At 36.1% G+C, this 14733-nt stretch overlaps 1 protein-coding gene and 1 long non-coding RNA gene across 23 annotated transcripts in view; both read left to right on the plus strand.

Annotated features, from left to right (window-relative positions):
* LOC137250719 (uncharacterized) overlaps positions 1 to 9880 on the plus strand; it is a 39531-nt gene extending 29651 nt beyond the window's left edge. The window contains exon 3 of the long non-coding RNA XR_010953055.1: positions 9743 to 9880. This is a non-coding gene — a long non-coding RNA (uncharacterized lncRNA). The remainder of the gene's footprint in view (positions 1 to 9742) is intronic.
* The window catches only part of cac (cacophony), a 503311-nt gene that overhangs the window by 164618 nt on the left and 323960 nt on the right, over positions 1 to 14733 (plus strand). The window lies entirely within an intron of this gene.

Raw genomic sequence — 14733 nt, forward strand, 5'->3', positions numbered from 1 at the left:
AGATGACGGAGTAGTATTAATAACGCTGACACTCCGAGAGAGGATATTAACGACAGTGGTCCTCACCAGAGAGTGAATACGAGTGACGGAAATAGTTACGGTGAAGTTTCGAATAGCGATGTCGGAGTAATATTAGTAACGGTGAAACTGGGAGAGAGGATATTAGCAACGTTGGTCCTCACCAGAGAATGACGATAGCGGAATTAGTAACGATGATGCTTCGGATAGTAATGGCTGAGTACAAGTAGTAACGGGACGAGATTTTAACACAATATATTGGCGCTGGCATTCTACCAAGCTAGTAGGGAAGTCCACCCCGGCACAGGCATCGGGACGTGTTCCCCTCTCACATGAGCAGAATGCCCGTGCATTACCTTTGTTCTGAATAATAGGGAAAGCAAATCTATTCCTACTCAGAAGAAATGTGGGAAAAAGTAGGATTTCCCTATGACCAAAAGGGAATCCCTTGCCAGCCACCAAAGCAGCTGGCGGCCACTTCACTCACCAACGTGGAAGTGTTCTTATTGAGTTTTAATTTGATGTTAGGTACATTGCCGCCTATGAATATGTTGAGAATTGTTTCCTATTGCATGACAGCGAATGAAACTCTAAACCTGTTGCTTGTGCATGATCGCCGGAATGCACTGCACTTATACGGAGGCTGTTGTTTTGACATGTATGCAGTGGACATTTGTATGTATATGTGTGTTGATATGTGTGCGCTATAGTTAACAGTTAGTGCGTTCATATGTTGGTATGGGAATATATGTGGTGTGAGGGATGGGTATGTAAATATTGTGGCATTGCCACAAAGTTTACTGGGAACAAACTTTACACTTTCTGGAATGTTTTTAGGCGTTATCATAAGAAAAACACAGATTTGGATAAAATTTCGTACAAAATGTTATATGTGTTTACGATCAATATAAACTGAAAACGTCTTAGTTAAATCAGAGAGTTGTTATTTGTTAAGAGCCGATTCTTTGGCAAATTTTACTCGATAATTTCGCAAGGTAGTCGGAAGCTTGGTGGAATAACCAGGTGAAGTAAGTTGTCAATTGTCTTGCTCTAAGTTCTTATTTTTTCTGTCATTCGGCTTTCTGACAATTTTTAACCAATGTGGACCCCGAATGTGTTCTTTCTGCATTTTTCAGGAGTAAAATATGCTACTTTTATAACTTTTTTCACATTAACTATTAGGTGAATATCGATGGACCTTTACTGGATTTAAATGCAGAACTTCACTATTTGGGTTCTTAAATATAAAGGCCGAGCCACAATGAAGTAATCGCGCAAGACGTTGCTTTTGTAAATATAAAGGAACTTCAGACTTGGCAATTGAAGTTTGTTTCGCTCTGCTCACTCTCATACAAAATTTCGGAAAGCACTGTTATAAAACACTATACAATAAAAATAGTTCCCTACATATTCTGTGTACTATTAATTTCTTTTTACCTGTGAATAATGTTAGAAAAGTACCAACAAGTGGGAAAAATAATTTCACTTGAAACGTGTGGAAGCACCCTCAGCCAAAGCAAGCGACAAATTCTTCTTCTTATGCTTTGCTTGCAACAAAGGTTGGAAGTTGGCTACTTTTTCATGTCAAATGGTGCCATTGTTGCTCGAACTGCCGTTCTCCAAAAAAATTCCTGCAATCTACTCATCATGCAAATGATTGTGGTAAACGCATCTATATGAAAAACTGTTTATGTGATGGGCCCTTAACGTCCATACTGTTAATGTCTCCATTATATATACAAATTTAATTTGTTTCCAAAAAATTTAAACAGGTCTTTGTTAAAACAAGGATTTTCCCCTGAGCAGCGCTACTGAAAACTTTCGAGTAATGTTTTTCTCATTCCTACAACAAAAACATCAAACATTTTCGTATTATACTGATTTATTTAGTTTTTTTGATTTTTCGACAGGGTGGATAAATGATATATGTGACCCGCTCTATGAAAAGGTGGCTTATGACTCCAAAAAAAAAAACATCTGTTTCTCGCAAAAAAAAAAACAGCTGTTTCACGCAATTTCTTTTTTGACCCATAAGCCACTTTTTCATACACCGGGTCACATATATTGCAACGATTTTCCGTCATCTCTTGTCAAATTTGGTTTCGAGACAAACCGGCTTCGGCGTTGTGCCACCATCAGTGTCGATTTTCTTTCTGATCTGTTGTTGTCGTTTGTCTTGTATTTATAGTTCCTAGGTACATGAGCGGGTATTGTTAAAAGGGGGGTTTGTATATATTTATGTGTATGGCGCTGTGTGTTCATTCAGAGCCGAGGGTTGTTTTTACTGATCGATTTGTGTGGCCGACTGCGGCAGGTAAAATTCAGTAATTCTAGTTGTTTGACCTACTATTAAAAAGATCCTAGACTTAACTCCAAAACACGTAACATCTTTGTATAATACTTTAGAAAGGTTTTTTTCAAATGGGTTGCACATCGCACTGGTTTGGCAAGATCTCTTAGTATAATACAGCTATGATGAGCTTGTCGGCATGTACTTACGTCAGTTTTGGATATTTCCGTCTGAATATTGAAAAATTATATGCAGGGCGAAAGCATATATGAACTTAAGTTACACCCCTATTATGAACTCATACGATACACGATAAACGCTTGCAATCTGTTGTACCGTATTATGAAATAAATTCTGGCGTGTGAGATCCGATCGTTAGCGTTTATCGTTTATCGTGGTATTGCCATACGCTAACTACCGCACCAGCTGTTCAATTTTCTACGCTAGCTATCGTTGATAAATTTTTGCACGATACGTTGGGAGCTATTTAAATAAAAGTTAATTATTAAAAAATCCAAAAGAATCCAACTAAAGCCTCAACACTCTGTTGCAACACCCTGGGCAAGAAACCTTAAAGTGACACAAACCTTCAAAATATTTGGGATGGATGACCTATTTTTACGGTCGCGCAAATTGCCTTCTACTTCTGTTAAGACATACTTTGAAATCTATTTCTTTTATTCAACTTTTTTTTTTACTTTTAGTATGTCAGGTACTTACAGTGTAAAGTTCATTTCAAGAAGAATGGAAGCATCTCTCAATTTTCTTCTTTCTATGACCTCTATGCAAGTATCGTCAATTTGTTCATTTGAGTTAATAAAAAAGGCAACAGAGGTTGCAGAAACATTTTATTATTACAGGTTTTAAAAACTTTTGCCACTTTTACGTACAAAACAATTGAACTGTTAGTATTTACGTTTTGTTTTGCTATCTGTTTCGTATAGATTCACAAAAATTTGTAAACAAAACTCTGCTGTCATTCACAATAGTACATCTATCGGGCGTGTGGAAATCGCAATATAAAAGCTGATTTTTCCGATATGCTAGCAAGCGTTTATCGTCTATCGTATGAAAATTCATAATAGGGGTGTTAGCTATAATCAATCAGTTACAGTTAGCTGGAATATCGTTTTCCCTGGCCAATCAAACAAATTTGTTTCAAAAAATCACTGCAATTGAGTTCAAATAGTCTCAGACATCTTTCGACTTCAGATTGGCAGCCGCGCGGGTATACGAAAACCTATTAAAATCACTAAGGGTCAAAGAGTCCGACAGTAGCTACTCAGTTTTGCCCTCATTTACCGACTGTTTCTACCTCTCCATGCATGCCCGAGAAGGCAGAACTTATGGCGCATTTCTACGGTTAATGATATCAATATCATCAGAGTATGCCAGGAAATGTACGGCTTTTCAATAGGTTTTATAACTGCGCTTTAGATCTACAGCTAGAAATATCGCCTTGTGTGGTTACTTTGATAGATATCATATGGTCCGACGTAGACGCCTTGCAGGGAACTAAAATTCAGAGATAGCAGAATATATCAAAACTCTTCTTGCCTTTTAACTCCGTTAATTGAAAGTACCTGGACGACCGAGCTTTGTTCGCCAATCTTCGAGTATGCCACATAACATACTTTGTTCTACATTTCATCATTAATCAAACTATAATTTTTTATATGCACGTATATTAGATATTTTTACTTACCAATATTTGATTTCTTTAAAAATGGATTTCAAAAACATATCAAATACTAACCGCAAAATGTACTGGAATCAAAAATTTGAAATGGGTAATTCCAGCCTATAGTATAAGGGATTGTTATGACAATTAGTGAAATCGAGAACTAAGTTATTTAGGTCGAGTATTTCATGCGCCGAATTATTAATTTCAAACATTTTTTTAGTTATACACTATGAAAGTCTCACACTTTTATTACATTACAAAAACTTGCAAATTTCACGAATGACAACTATCAGTTAGTTTAATTAAATGTCAACTTACTTCCCTAAGCGCCATCTGTTGGTAAGTAGTTAAATGGTTAGATGTCGTTTTCAAATTGAACATATATATGCCTCTAGTGTTCAAAGGTAACAAATTACCAAGGTGCGATATATTTTTGCTATGGTGAGAAATCTTTCTAATAGTAATCTGTGAGAAATTACAATTATTTATTTCATATTTGCCAAAAGTATGCATTTAAATATATTTTGCTAGAATTTGCCACGGTGCCTTGATATTGCATTTCAATTTTATTAACTTGTGTGAAATTATGAAAATTAAGTCGAATCATGTGTAAGATTCTTTCGAAGATTTTTAACTTTAATGTTCTCCTTTAAAGCTTTTGATAGATTATGAGTAAGTAGAGTACTATTTTATCTAACTACCCCAACCCTAAGTGGCCTACTCAAAAATGTCCCTATTGTAATGCGGAGTGGAATACCTTCCGTTTGATACCCATATAGGCTCATTATCTCATTAAATTTTTTTTAAATTTCGAATAGGTGGCAACCCTAAAAGGCAACCCTTCTAAAAAATTTCCCTATTGTAATGCGTAGTGAAATACCTTTTGTTTGATACCCATGTCGGCATATCCCATGCAATTTTTTCTAATTTCGAATAGGTGGCAACCCTAAATGGCGACTCTACTCAAAAATATCCCTATCGTAATGCGGAGTGAAATACCTACCGTTTGACACCCATATAGGCTCATTATCTCATAAATTTTTTTTAATTTCAAATAGGTGGCAACCCTACTAAAAAATTTCCCTATTGTAATGCGGAGTGAAATACCTTTCGTTTGATACCCATGTCGGCATATCCCATCAAATTTTTTTTAATTTCGAATAGTTGGCAACCCTTCTCAAAAATGTTCCTATTGTAATGCGGAGTGAAATACCCTTCGTTTGATAGCCATATCGGCATATCTCATGCCATTTTTTTTAATTTCGAAAGGTGGCAACCCTAAATGGCGACTCTACTCAAAAATGTCCCTATCGTAATGCGGAGTGAAATACCTTTCGTTTGATACCCATATCGGCATATCTCATGCAATTTTTTTAATTTCAAATAGGTGGCAACCCTAATGGCAACCCTACTTAAAAATGTCCCTATTGTAATGCGGAGTGAAATACATTTCGTTTGATACCCATGTCGGCATATCTCATGCATTTTTTTGTTAATTTCGAATAGGTGGCAACCCTAAATTGCAACCCTACTCAAAAATGTCTCTGTTGTAATGCGGAGTGGAATACCTTTCGTTTGATACCCATATCGGCATATCTAATGCAATTTTTTTTTAATTTCGAATAGGTGGCAACCCTAAATGGCAACCCTATTCAAAAATGTCCCTATTGTAATGCGAATTGAAATACCTTTCATTTGATACCCATATCGGCATATCTCATGCAATTTTTTTTTAATTTCGAATAGGTGGCAACCCTAAATTGCAACCCAAATATATCCTTATTGTAATTCGGAGTGAAGTACCTTTCGTTTGATACCCATATCGGCATATCTCATGCAATTTTTTTTTTAATTTCGAACAGGTTGCAGGCCTACATGGCAACCCTACTCAAAAATGTCCCTGTTGTAATGCGGAGTGAAATACCTTTCGTTTGATACCCATATCGGCATATCTCATGCAATTTTTTTAATTTCGAATAGGCGGCAACCTTGTGAAACATTCTGAGTGGCAACACCTACATTATCTCCGTGCCAAAATTCATTTAAATCGGTTAAGCCGTTTCCTAGATCGTTCGGCTATACAAATATACAAGAACTAACGGACCCCGTTGCACTTCGTAGCAACCAACCAAAAAAAGAAATTAAAGATTATAAATTTTTTTTATGAAATGAATGCATTGTATTTCAAAATTATTAATGTCAATCCAAAACATTTGGATATACAATATTTTTAGTTTGCCCATTGGAAGCGAGCACAAACAAACAATTTGGAGTTCCAACTCTTGAGCAGGCCACGTATAGCTTTCCATGTGAAAAGCACGGCTTCTCCAAATTTAATCCGCATATTTGAAGCGTTTGTCCTTGTGCCTTATTGATGGACATGACAAATGATAGACGCACTGGGAATTGCAAACGCTTAAATTCAAATGGCATGTCTGTTGGAATCAGTGGAATACGTGGTATGAGTACAATTTCATTTTTCGCTGTTCAGGTCAATATTGTCGCTTCAATTAATTCGGCATCAATTTTTTTACTACTAATCTTGTGCCATTGCACAGTTTTGGTGCATTTAAATTCCGCAGTAAAATAATTGATGAGCCAACCTTTAAATTTAAATAATGCGGTGGCATACCAGGTGGTTCCAATGAATTCAAAAATTCAATTGGATAATTCACTGCATCATCTGCATTCATTGCGCTATCAACAGATTTATATGATGTCACTGACTCTGGCAATTTTTCTTCAATCTGATAATTGATTGCATTGACGTGTACATTTTTTGGTGCCAGTATTGCGCGTTCTCTCAACCAATTGTGATTCCTGTAATTTTGAACAATATTTGGAAACACACATTCAATCAACTCTTCTGTTGATTGGAGAATGGTACAAAAATTGTTCGGCAATGTAATCAATTCATTTGTATTATCGACTCGAACTTTTCCATTGCTAATATCTAACAATTGCTTCGAGAACCGATCTTCAGATTGGAATTGAACGCGCATATTTATGTTCAATGTCAATTTTTGCACATGTCGCCACAGAAGAGAAGACTTTAAACATGCGTTGATCTCATCCGCCGGTGTTGATCGTGGAACCACAGGCAATATTTGTCGAAAATCCCCTGAGAATAATATTAATGCACCACCAAAAATTTCTTGATTCTGACGTAGATCTTGCATTGTACGGTGTAATGCTTCCAGCGATTTTTTATTCATCATTGTACATTCATCCAATAGAATAATTGCTGCTTGTTGCAAAGTTTTGCCATCGCAGAATTTGTTGAAATATTGCACGTGGGATGTTCAATCACCTGTTAATTTGAAAATAATTACATTTTAATTAATATCGATTAAATTTTAAAGTGATCAATCAATAAATATAAGCATACCTGCATATTCAGCGGCAATTTTAATGCAGAGTGCACTGTTCGTCCACCATTCAATAGAGTAGCAGCGATTCCCGATGAAGCAAGTACCAATGCAATTTTTCGTTGCGATCGAATGGCTGCCAAAATGAGTGATATCACAAATGTTTTTCCCGTGCCACCAGGCGCATCCAAAAAATATAATCCACCGACTTCATTTTGTACCGCTTGGATGATGGTATCATAGACATGTTTTTGATGGTCATTTAATTTAGGAACATTCAAATTCACAAATGTTTGCAATTCATTGGGATCATACGTTGTTCACGTTGCAATTCTCGATCAAATAAATTATGCATTGGACGATTGGGTGGTGACAAACCTAATTGCCCTAATCCTTTATTTGCAATCGTAAGGCACATATCTTCAATCTCTATCAATGCCTCATTATACATGTCCAATGAAATCAGCAAATCAGTGTTTCTTGTGTGATGACGCTTTCGAATCAAATAGTCTTCTGCCATAAAATCTTTGTATTTATTCGACAATTCAAGAGGATTTGATGGAAAACATGTTGACACGATTATGGCATATAAGATACGTATTTGATGTGGAGAAGAAGCAATCGATGCATCGTGAAGCGTTAAATCCCAATGCGCATCATTTTCAAGCAAACCTAATTGCTCGCATGCTTCACGATACGTCATACATAAATTACCGTTCACTCTTCGCAAATGTTGAAATGAACGTGGCCCAACAACATTTACTAACAACAATTGCAAATAATAACATTCTGCATTGTTTGGATGAACTGTGTACAATCTTCCCATGGTATCTGCAAAAAAAAACACCCGGATGGCCATCAAGAGGTGTTCCTTGTTTACGTCGTTGCCATTTCTTTGCAGTCCAAGTAAAATAATGCGTTACATCTGAATACAGCAACGTTCTGGCAAAGTTATCGCTTTCGCACAATTGAAAGAATGCAGTTAATGTTGTTGCTGGTGGTTGTGCTGCTCTCTGCTGTACATTTGTATCGGTAAAAGGCCATTGTATATAGATTTTTTCAAATTTTGAATTTTTTCTAAAAAAAATCATAACTCAAGAATGGCTAAACCGATTTGGGATTTCAAAATCAACTAACCATCATCTCTCCTTCCTGTATTTTTCCTAAAAATTTCATGGCAATCTTTCTATCCGTTCTTGAGTTATGGAGTGACAATCAAAATGTACACTTCTTTTTATATATATAGATTGCTCGTTTAAAGTTATAAGATTAGGACATAGAAAAATTGGCAAAAATTTATTTTAGCCCGTGTGATATGACTTTTGGTCCCACACTCTCGAAGCTTGATTCCAAAGGCCTCCCTATGTTGACTACAGCAAAACAAATTGCTTAATGAACTTGAGAAAATAAGATGCGAATTTATATACCAGCTGGGAAAATATTAAGACATCTCAAGAAGATAGCTGTATTTATTTTTTAACGTAGAAAATATACGCTAGGCAAGAAAATTAGGTACTGACAAGGTCTAAGCATAAGCTGGAAGTATATGTGTATGTACATTTTTTAATAAATAATAACCAAAAAATAACACAAATTAAGATTTGTTGGTGACTGATAAATAAAAAAAAAATGTTGATGGTTGTAATGGTTGTTCGTAACCAAAATAATTATTTAATCATATTTATTGGTTATCATGACCTAAATAAAATAGTTCTCTTTATAATTGTTATACACAACCAATCGCTATTTATGGTTATGGTATTCAGTCTTAGTTTTGTTTCATGTTCTTAGTCTTAGGTCTACACTAGGTCAGAAATAAAACCGTCTCTAAAACTAAAAGTTATATGGGGGGTTGCTTCCAAGTTAAAAAAAAAAACAATGTTCTTTTTTGCCTGCCTTCTGAACAAAGATATTCGAAATTATTTATTCTTTTTTTATTATTATTCGCTGCTTCACTTCATTATACCATATACTGAAAATAATGGTTTTTTTTTCAAGTTAATATTATTTTGATAACATATCAATAACTTTTCCGTAGTTAATCGATAGCAAATCGATAACTTTTCGATATTACTCCGATAATAAATTGGTAACAATCTGATAACAAATCGATAACATTTTGATAGCATATCGAAACCTTTTCGACAACGAACCAATAACTTGTCGATTAAAAATCAATTTCATTTCATTTTGCTTTATTTTACTTTATCGTTTTTTATTTTATTGTATTATATTTTACTTTATTTTATTTTATTTTATTTTATTTTATTTTTTATTTGCTCCAAGAATTTTTTTTAACTAAATTTTTTAATTTAAATTTTATTTTATTTAATTTTATTTTATTATATTTTTATTTATTTTAAAATTATTCTTTATTTTCAGGCCTGTCAAAACACCATGGTCGGAAGAGTCTTATTGCGATAAATGCCCTGCGCACCCCGTTCTCAGTGTATACAAATTTATACTAGCAACAGAGAAGCATACTCCCCAAGAAGATGTTCGTTACTCTGGCACAACTTCGACACACCCAAGGCATGTGCTGCATGTAATATGAACATCCATGTTTCGTTGGTCAAACCCTATTGAAACTGCAAGTTTCCTAGGACTTCCATTAGTGTATATAAATGAAAGTTTTTGAGTGGTCGCACCTATTATCTGAGGAGAATAATTGCAAGAGGAAGCCGAAGACCGCAGGGGGTTTAGGGGCTTAGAAAAGTTACGGAGCTTGCGCCGAGTTCATGCTCGGGAACGGTCTGCCCACATCCGCACACTCCCCTAAACCCTGAGGGGTATTCTTGTGGGTAACCACAACCTCTATGTTATTGTAACATGACTATCTGCGCATCAGTGATTCCAGTCGTTGAGGCAATGCAACGAACTTAGTAGCTGGGTTGAATATTGTGGCGACGCGCTAATTCCAGGCGGTTAACACTCTTGGGCGTAAATAGTACAGCCAAGAAAAAACATTGAAAGATCTTAGGATAGTGCTACTCTTTTCAGTTGCCTGTAGGTGCTCTAAGGATATAAACTTTTGAAACTGCATCCCTTGGCCGGAATAAACTATCTTCTTTCGTGAGAGCGCATAATAGTTAATATAAATCGTGTTGTCCGGTGAAATGGACGTTTAGCCTTTTGTTTGCGTCTGTTTCTGTAGTGCTCTGAAAACGAATTAAAATTTTACAGATCTCCTCTGTCCAGTTACTATCACGCTTTTGTCCTTTTAATTTGTTTTTTTTTTTTTTTTGATTCTTTCACATTTTTTATTTATTTTTTGATTGAATGTTTCAGCTAAGAAAATTACTTTTAAATTTTAACTATTCAGTTTTATTGTTGGAGGGCATAACCTTCTGCCTGGCTTAAGCAGGTTATATGGTCTTCCCGGTTAGGCATAACTTGCGCACTCCATCAGAGGCAGCGTACTTACAATTATAAACACACTTTGATACCATGATCAAGCTTTCTCCATGTTGTTGTTGTTATTTTTGTAGTGATAAGGACACTCCCCAAAGGTTTTGGGGAGTGTTATCGATGTTGACGGTCCGACGGTGCTTTGCCGAAAATAGATCCGATACGTTCCGGTAACAAGCTCCGTACAAGCCCAATCATCTAGTGAACGAGTTTCATGAGGAACTTGGGATCGCCAGAGCCTCGTCTGCTACAAAAACAGCTACATATAGGCGAGGTTGACAATTGGCTTGGATAAGCTAAAAATTGGGAGGGCAACCCCTTGAAAGGGTTGCATGTAGAACCCCTCGAATCATTTGGTATTTTAGTAGCCTCTTGAGACAGGCATACCTGCCGCGCGTATATTCTAAGCCCCCTTTACCCGCTAGGCGTTCAGTTGTAAAATCTTATTTTGATGTTAAACAGATAGCAGCGGTCAAATAACTTGAAGCTTATCATATACGGGAGTCCTTAGCGGCCGCAGTGCTTCGCCCCCTCAATGGTCTCAAAACAAAGCTTTCATTAAAGTTATCTAATGAAAGTTCAAGAAATCTAGCAGTTACAACGACGATAGATAAATATATTTATTTTTAAAGGTTTGCCTTCAACTCGTAGCTGAATAGATCCTTTGTGTCATGCGGTGGTGATCCGCACTGGAAAGTGTACTACCTTTCTCTGCGGAAATGCGATTTTTGTAACAGGGTTGCCTATTTGAAGGAAGCCTGCGACTTTGCATTTATACATTTGCTAGCTAGCTCCTCATTTGGTTGTTTTGTACATGGTATGTGACCGGACGCTAACTCTGCAGGAATGCCGGTTGTTGGCAAGAATTTAACTTCTTCCAGGTGGTTGATTTATTACACACAATGCAAAACTTATACAAAAAAGCGAAAGTGTCGGGAAAATATTTTATGTAATAAAGTTAAAGAAATAAAAAATGTATTTCATGAAAACAAAATTAAAACAAATCAACAAATTGAGAACAGTAAAAGTTTAAAAATATTTTATTTAAATCGCCTAGATGTAAGTATCGACTATGTAATTAGACATTTTATTCTTACTCAAAACCCTATACATAATGCAACATGTGATTATTTTTGTGAAATATTCCATTTATCTCGGAGACCGTGTCAAAACTCCAATTTACGCAGTTGCCGACACTATTGTTAGGACGTGGGACCGTCATATTGGTTGTACCTAGAAATAAAAATTACACACAATGGCTTTTTACGTATGCAACAGTCGCAGAGTTTCTTCCCACACAGATAAGGGGACGGACATCTTCGTGAACAGAACTTGAGATAAGATACGTGCGATTAGATGCCCTTGTGGAAGATTGGAGCACAATCAAAGTCCATCCAAACTGCCCTGTGAGACTCGTGAAACCTGCGAGACTCGCATTACTTTGATCCAAATACCGTCATGGATCTTGATTAAACCGTGATATAATAAAGCGCCTAAAAAAATTCCCTGTATCGTGTGAAATACGCCTTACCATACTCCTTCACAAATATATATTTGAAATGTTGTGCTCCCTGGGCCTAACGTGAGCCGATCTCGAAAACGATTACAATGGTCTAGAGGTTTTCTGAAGGCTCTACACTAAGACTATAAAAAACTATGTGCTTTACTTGCAGATTCATCATCTAAATTACCCACGCCTAATGTCCATTTATTTAGGTGAAACCCAGAGCACTATTAAAAAATGTGTAGCTGAAGCCTTCGAACCTACGTCTGTCCAAAAAAAAACAGTAAAGCTGCTTTCTGAAATCCTTATAGAGATTAATAGTTTGTAGGCTAAATGGACTCATCATACATGCTTCATTAATAGCAAATTCGAAGGATATTCAATGTTAAAAATATTTTGTTATAACCCAAACTGTAATGGCTTTTGTTTCTTTGTGACAGTGACAGCAAGCCTGACCGATCAAAATTTTACTTAGAAGTGTAAAAAAGTCGGAACTTTTAAACATTGCATACTCTAACAGGAGCTCAGAAATTACACACAAGCGACCGTAGAAGCAATTGAATTATAAAATGCTCTTAAAAGTATGCCACGAATTTACTTATCTGTGTGACGCATGATATACTCTATTGCAGGGCGGAATATGATTTCTTTGATCATGCTATACAAGAAAGTGTTATATCTTCTATTGTTTGTTTGTGTGAATATACTACTATAATGGTTCGACAAAAGTGAACCTTCTAAGTCTTCCTAACCTATAAATTTATTATCATAATCTCTGGATGTTACAACTGATGTTTCAAACCTATATATAAATACGCATCTATGTTTCGTTTTATATTTCGAGAAAGGGCCAATCTCCTTAAGTTAATGATATAACAAGTCGATGGGTTCTTTCCATGTTTTCGTAATTAGAACCTGCTTTCCGTGCTCCATTCCAAATAGACGTGACTTCAAATTGATTTTAATCAAAGCTATAACGAAACTATCATATTCGTTTTAAAATCGTATCCACACGGCACCAAATTGAGCGTCTAAATAGTTCGCGTGGTGTATGGTACCACGGAGTTCTTGCAATTATTTCGATTCAATGACTGACACAAACTAAACACATAAAAAAATTACCTTGACGACAGATTAACTAACCTTAAATATTTAGCATTTTAATAGGTGCTCAGAATAAAAAGACCGGCGACATAGGAAGTACATGACTTATATATGGCCCTTAAATATATGCTACAAAATCTCAAATAAGGCATTTTCTACCTGCGGTTATACACCCAGCGCACAAAAAAATTTAACGTGCAAATGCAACAACAAATTGATCCATCACTGTCTATTGGAACGCGAGAAAAGTATACAAGTAAGTTGAATATAGTAAAGTATACCCTACTGCAGGTTCTCTGAAAAACAAATTTTCTTAATAATTAAATTACTTATACGCCAATTACACAAGGATTTGCCCGATTTGTGCGCTGGTAGCGCTATTTGCGAAGACAACTGCCCTATAAACAAAACGAATTTGATACGATTCTCATTTGCACAAAATTCATCGTTTTGTATTTGCACATGGCTTTTGTGTCATGTATGGGCCATGTTAGCTTCAACCACAGCCGCGTCAACTGCAAAGCAGCAAAAAAGACAACAATCCAGCCAAGCACCACATCTTAAAATGAAGGGAGAGAGGTACTTCCACATTGCATTCCCGGGCATATGAGAATATATGCGAATGGAAAAAATAAGGACGCATCCCTCGAAGCGTCCCAATCATTAATAGTTAAAAGAAAGCAAGAGTTGCACATGATCGACCAGAAAAGAAAGTCGTGGAACCAAGTGTGGAAAATCGTGATACGTTTACCTTATCACAAAAAAGACAGGGCTGTAGGCTCACTATAGCTATTCTGACTACTGTAGGTGTCACGTGCTTTCAAATTCGGTCTCGTTAGTGATGAAAAATATAGAAAGTGCGCTACCAGGCCGATACTCTAGCTATTTGGATTGACACAGGTATCGGATCTATGAGGTCCACAAGACCGGTCCAGTTCCATGTACTCCCAAGCTGTGCCAGATATTTTTCAAATCTTGTATATTCTACTAGGCGCTCAGAAATTGAACGCAAGCTGCAGCGAACGCTTTGCATTATACAGCGCTCCTAAATGTATGCTATATTTTATCAACGTACAGAGCAGTCCATTCCGTTGCTTGTATTGTAGCTGAATATAATATAAATAATCTTGCTTTGATAGGATTGGAATCTTCATTTGTTTGCTTCTGTAAATGAGCTGTCCTTTTTGTACTACCTTGTTTGATTTCTTGTCATATAATTAAATTTATTTTTTGTGTTTGTCTCCAACTATTTACTAGACTTCGATAAATTGCCAATAAAAATTAGAAAAAGCATCAATTAAAACTATAAAGTTCCCATATACTTGTTTAACAAAACAGGCAACTGATTGATGCGGCC

This window comes from Eurosta solidaginis, chromosome 4, assembly GCF_040869045.1.
Source record: "Eurosta solidaginis isolate ZX-2024a chromosome 4, ASM4086904v1, whole genome shotgun sequence".
Lineage (NCBI taxonomy): Eukaryota > Metazoa > Arthropoda > Insecta > Diptera > Tephritidae > Eurosta > Eurosta solidaginis.